Source organism: Bos taurus, chromosome 17 (genome assembly GCF_002263795.3).
Source record: "Bos taurus isolate L1 Dominette 01449 registration number 42190680 breed Hereford chromosome 17, ARS-UCD2.0, whole genome shotgun sequence".
Classification (NCBI taxonomy): Eukaryota; Metazoa; Chordata; class Mammalia; order Artiodactyla; family Bovidae; genus Bos; species Bos taurus.
In genome coordinates this window covers 1,365,419-1,371,740 of record NC_037344.1, presented here as the reverse complement: position 1 = coordinate 1,371,740, position 6,322 = coordinate 1,365,419, and the positions used below count along the sequence as shown (strand labels likewise).

At 32.8% G+C, this 6,322-nt stretch overlaps 1 non-coding gene across 1 annotated transcript; it reads right to left on the bottom strand.

The window, feature by feature from the left end:
* Positions 1–5,851: 5,851 nt before the first annotated feature.
* On the bottom strand, positions 5,852–5,920 carry MIR2285J-1 (microRNA mir-2285j-1). The gene has a single exon (NR_107735.1). It is a non-coding gene; the product is annotated as a microRNA mir-2285j-1 (primary transcript).
* Between the last annotated feature and the right edge of the window lie 402 nt (positions 5,921–6,322).

The following is a 6,322-nucleotide window of genomic DNA, read 5'->3' as shown; positions in this document are numbered from 1 at the left end:
TTAACAAATTGAAAAATAAAAACCATATGATTATCTCAATAGATGCAGAGAAAGCCTTTGACAAAATTCAACATCCATTTATGATAAAAACTCTCCAGAAAGCAGGAATAGAAGGAACATATCTCAACATAATAAAAGCTATATATGACAAACCCACAGCAAACGTTATCCTCAATGGTGAAAAATTGAAAGCATTTCCTCTAAAGTCAGGAGCAAGACAAGAGTGCCCACTTTCACCATTACTATTCAACATAGTTTTGGAAGTTTTTGCCACAGCAGTCAGAGCAGAAAAAGAAATAAAAGGAATCCAAATTGGGAAAGAAGAAGTGAAACTTTCACTCTTTGCAGATAACATGATCCTCTACATAGAAAACCCTAAAGACTCCACCAGAAAATTACTAGAGCTAATCAATGAATATAGTAAAGTTGCAGGATATAAAATCAACACACAGAAATACCTTGCATTCCTATACACTAATAATGAGAAAATAGAAAGAGAAATTAAGGAAACAATTCCATTCACCATTGTAACGAAAAGAATAAAATACTTAGGAATATATCTACCTAAAGAAACTAAAGACCTATATATAGAAAACTATAAAACACTGGTGAAAGAAATCAAAGAGGACACTAATAGATGGAGAAATATACCATGTTCATGGATTGGAAGAATCAATATAGTGAAAATGAGTATACTATCCAAAGCAATTTATAGATTCAATGTATACTGCATTTAATTTGCCTAAAATAAGGTGTAACCAACACAAACTTGGCAAAGAGTAGGTACTTAAAATATTGTTGAATGAATTAATGAAAATGATGAAAAATGTATTGAATATACTAAGCTGCAGTAGATAATACCAGGGCATCCTGAGTGGCTCAGCTGGTAAAGAATCTGCCTGCAATGTGAGAGACCTGGGTTCGATCCCTAGGTTGGAAAAAACCCCTGGAGAAGGGAATGACTACCCACTTCAGTATTCTTGCCTGGAGAATCCCATGGACAAAGGAGCCTGGTGGGCTACAGTCCGTGGGGTCACAAAGAGTTGGACACGACTGAAGCGACTTAGCACACACACTCAGAGAATTCCATAGGGCTTTTTTATTTGATTTTAGATTTTATTTAATAGGACTGCTATGTAGACAAAGCAATGTAATAATCCCATGTTGGTAATTTATTTTAATATTTGCTTAAGCACTAAAAAATTAATGTAAAGTGAAAAATATGCATTAATTCACTGTCATTAGCTTGAATAAATTATACATATTACACAGAGCTATTATACAATGTACATAAAACATAAACACATTATATATGATATATATGTTATACATATATTGTATATATATAAATGTTATACTATTATATACAAAATAGTACATATATATACAGAGCTTATAATATATACATATATGGATTATGTATACTGTATATTATTATTTATGCTATATTATGTTATATAACCATATGTAGGCATATTCTTATACTATCTCATTTGATAGTCACAGTAATACCATCCTGTATTAACCTGATTTTCTAGAGAAAGATACATAAAGGTGCTACTCTGTGTTTGTAATATATCTGAAAAACCTGAAATCTCCTTTAAACACTATATTATTTCACTGTTTTTCTTTACTTTCTTCAGCTATATTAAAAAATAAACATTCTCTACACCTGCTTGAAATTTTACAGTTGACTTATACAATATCAAGATGTACTCCATACAAGGTACAAGATAATGGAGGTCATAAAATATTCTTGAAATCTTACCAGATCAGTCGTTGAAACCACTAATCTAGAGTATTTTCCACAGCACTGAGCCCTCAGATCTTCCTCTTCCTTTCATATATCTCTTTAGTCTTTCTCAAATCAATAAAATTTATAGTGACATATCTCTTGTAATAGATAATTGCAATTACTTTGCATTTAGAATGATGTGATGGAAACTGTAAGGTTGTATATAAAAAACAAAACACGTACATCTCGTTTTACTCTGTCTATGTCTTTGTTGTTACTATTCTTTATATCCTTGTACTACTGACTAGCTGTCTGACTGTCAATCAGCACCCAGAATTGTGAACATTTAGTAAAAATTTGTGCTGTCTGATCTGTTTGTAAGCTGGAAAACCAGACATTCTTTAGAAAAAGGTTTCTTTCACTCTTTCGACATGGAAGTTAGGCATTCTTAGAAAAATGTATTTTTCATTTTCATTTACAGTATGTGAATTATGTACTTAGGGTACATTGAAAAGTGTTTATCTTAATCAAGTTTTCACATCAACTCATCCAAAGCTCATATCTTTCCTAATTCATTGCAAAACACTTTTATTATTGAACATGTGCCCAGAGACATATGCATTGTATGCCTTTTCTTAAACTAAAAATAAACAAATAGTGAATTTTGTTACTTGAACAGATGCCATAATTCCATGTTCTATATCTATCACCAGACTGTGAAATTCTCATTTCTCTCTAAGAACTGTTAGAAGTTTAGCTCTGGTTTTAGATGATGTTTTTTACTAGCAGGCTAGCAAATGCCATATGAATATTCTGTAGACATTTAGTGCTATGGCCTGTGTTTCCACTGACAAAAATAAACTATTTAAAGACATACCAATTTCTGATGCTGTCAGTATCCAGATTGGTTCTCTTTATACATAGTTGAAAATGTTACACTGTTCTATTTGACATGTCTCTTTAAGATTGTTTTGGATTTCAGTTTAGATTGACTTCCATAGCAGATGAAATGCCTCATTGTTTTTCATTGCAAACTGTTCACTATTCCTTTGTTAACTTTTCCTAGTGTGTAAACAATGGATTATTTCTTATTAAGGATCCCTCTATAGACCTAAGAGGGAGCCCCACTTATCTCCCAGCCATCTGAGCCTATCCATGTGGAGAATTCACTCATATGGGAACTTACTTCAACACACACTGGCCACACACACTCACACTCATACACTAACTGAGTATTCTTTCTTTTTAAATAAACATTTTAAAAATGTGTTTTGGTTTTCACTTGGGAACTGCTCAACCACACACAGAGCTAAGTTGAAATTAACCTTTCCACTCAACTCAACAAAAAGGGCAACTTTGCCTGGGCAGATGGTCATGTGCATTGTCATGTGTAATCTATTTCCATGTCAATGGGCATTCTGGACTTTTCAGCAGCAATTTCAAGTATATTTAAAAATAAAATGTGATGCAATGAGTTGTGCTCTAAATTTTTGGATCGTCAGAGAAATCCCATATTCCTTCTTTAGGATAAGCTAATTAATGCTAAATAAATGAAATCAAGTTATATTTTGCTCTTATATGTGTTGGGGGTAGGGAAGATTTTAGTCCAAATAGCATAAGAGTTAATAATCTTCTAGCTATGCCACTAATAATTTGTGAGTTAGAAAAGTGTCATGACAAAATTAGAAGAAAACTTGTCATTCTATTATATATTAGTTTTTTAAAAAATAAAAGAAAAAGTCACTGGACAAGAAATCTACTATTTCTAATACTGTCTCTGCCATTACCTAGCCACATAATTACCATGGATTTTAGTTCTGTCACATAAAATAAAGAGTTCAATGTATATTTCCTGTTTCCTAGCACTTCAAGATCCATAGTGAAGACTTTCATGATCATATAAGTTAAAGAAACATAAATATTGTAATTCCGTCACATTTAGCAATTTGTGAATAAATTTGCATTTGAAAGACTTTTAGAGATCCAACAGTAAAGAAACCACATAACTCAGTATTTCTGAATTTTATTTGACCATGAAACATTGTATCTGTTAAAGTACTAAGAGACGTATTTTGGGAATCAGTGCTGTAAATGATTTCTAAAATTCTGTTATTCTAAGTTTTATGAATACAATGTTGTGTTGATTATTAACATTAAAAATTCCATATTTTAAACTAACAGTTTAGTTCAGTTCAGTTCGGTCTCTCAGTCGTGTCTGACTCTCTGTGACCCCATGAATAGCAGCACACCAGGCAGATATTTGCCACTTAAATTTCCATATCCCAAGCACTGAATATCCCATATCTCAGAAATTAACATAAATAGTATTGAGATAATGAACAAGTTGGCCTTCAGATTTCGTGATCATGTTTTATAACCTTATTAAACTTTTATTTTTAATAAAAACTTTGGATTTTCAATTAACTGACAATTTTGAACTCACATATCTTACAACCATTTTGTATATTATTAATTAAATCATCCTTAAATGCCAAAAGAACTTGAGGTATAGTAAATACCTGCTAAAATTCGACCTCAAAGTCTAACTTTGCTCTGTGGCTTGGTTTATTGGGCTCTGTTCCACCAAAATGGCTAGAATGACCCAAACAGTTTAGAAGAAAGCTACAGATCACTTCTATTTAAATCTCTAGACAAATCACTATGATGCTTGTTTCATGGGCAGTTTGCAGTAGAGATGATAAAGTTTTGGTGGTATGAGGAATTGACAAAATATTGTGGGATACAATTAACTGCAGCATAATAACAGTAATCTCTATAAATTACATGATAAGAACAATATTTGAAAACACCCAAATCACATTAGATGTCATATAGCCCTGTCACCTTGAAATGATTCAGACAATAAGTTGGCAGCTGTTACACTGTGGGTGCCATATGTCTGGTTATCTCGCAGAGTCAACTTATTGTCTTCTGAGTCACTTCATAACTGTGATTCATACTATGCTAGATATTGCCCTCCTCCAATATAATTTGCCTCTCAGTCTATTTCAGACTCTTTCTTCTTTCTTCTGCACCTCATCTCTAGAACTAAATACCTAATTATTCCAAAATAGATAATGAATGAACAGAGAAGACCTACAGTACTTTTCATAATTATTTCAGAAAATTGTTAATTTATGAGAGGCAAGGTTTGACTGATGTTTGTTCTTTAAGGTAATACTAATTCTAAGCTACCTCCACATCTCAGTTATACAGAGGTGCTTTGTTGAATACTTACTATGTTCTGGTCAAGTGTTGATCGTTTTCTATGAATTTTCTCCTATAATTGTCAAGACAACACTCAAAGTGCTTTGCAAATGAGGAAAATTAAGGTTAAGTCATGCAGCTAGTATCAGAGTTGGAAGCTACCTGTGTCCTCTCTTTTATGAAACTCTACTATCTTCCATCTGCTTTTTTCATAATGTCTGATCTTCAGAAACGTGGTTTTATAGCCTCTCAATTGAGGCCAAGCATATTTATTTATCATTTGATTTACATTGATGTTTTCTCCACATTGAAGGTTCAGATGAGGAAGTAATAAAAACATTAGCAACAACAACAAAACAACATAGTATTTGAATAAAGGTTTAAGAATAAGAGGATGTTTATTAGATTATAAATCCATAATTAATTCAAATGTACAATGAAAGCTATGCATAATGAAATTTTAAAATGTCTATGAATTCTTTTCAACATCACACCTGGAATTCAGTAACGATTGTTTGAATGAGTCTATGTAGAAACTTACACAGTTGTTTTTTTTGACCTTCCAATATCCTCTTGGTACAAATTAACATGAATGTGTTGCTACTGGCGCCAAATAGGAATTTTCTCAGACATATTGGCTTAAGTTAACTGCTTTCAATCAAAACTGCAAAAGCTCTTACAGCATTTCACCTGATTTTTGCACTTGGGGAAACATGTCATAGCTTGGCTATATAGTCTTGGCCAATTTTAGGTGAAAAAAGTGAACATTGTTTTACACATCTTTCCACAAAAGGAGGTTTTCATTTTCCGTTGTATCTAGCTGGAAATACTAGTACCATAAATGTCAAGCAAAGCAGAGGGGAAAAAAGAATTTAGAACAACATTCAAAATTAGATTCATAATCTAATGGGTTGGCCAAAAAGTTCGTTCTGGTTTTTCAACATCAACTGGAAAAACCCAAACAAATTTTTGACCAATCCAATAATACAGTAAATAGAGGTGAATTAAGAAAATATTTCCCAGATTTTACCTCACAGATCACCTACATTTTAATTCATGAAAATATGACACATCTTCCACCACAGAAACCATGTCTGTTTCACTACTCTGTAAGAACTAAATTCTGAGGCAGCTAGAAAGTTGTATCAAAACCTACCCATTCTATTTCCACTTCTCTGCTTCAGTTTTGCACTTCTGCACAATGTGAACAACTCCAGTAAAGGTTCTGAACAGAACAGTCCCTTCTGGACACTCTACTTCTGGAGAAGTCTGGTATTAGTAGGGAGATAATTTCAGTGAGGTAGGAGATAAGGCTTCCTTGATTGCTCAGCAGGGAAAGAATCTGCCTGCAGTGCAGGAGATATAGGAGATGCCAGTTTG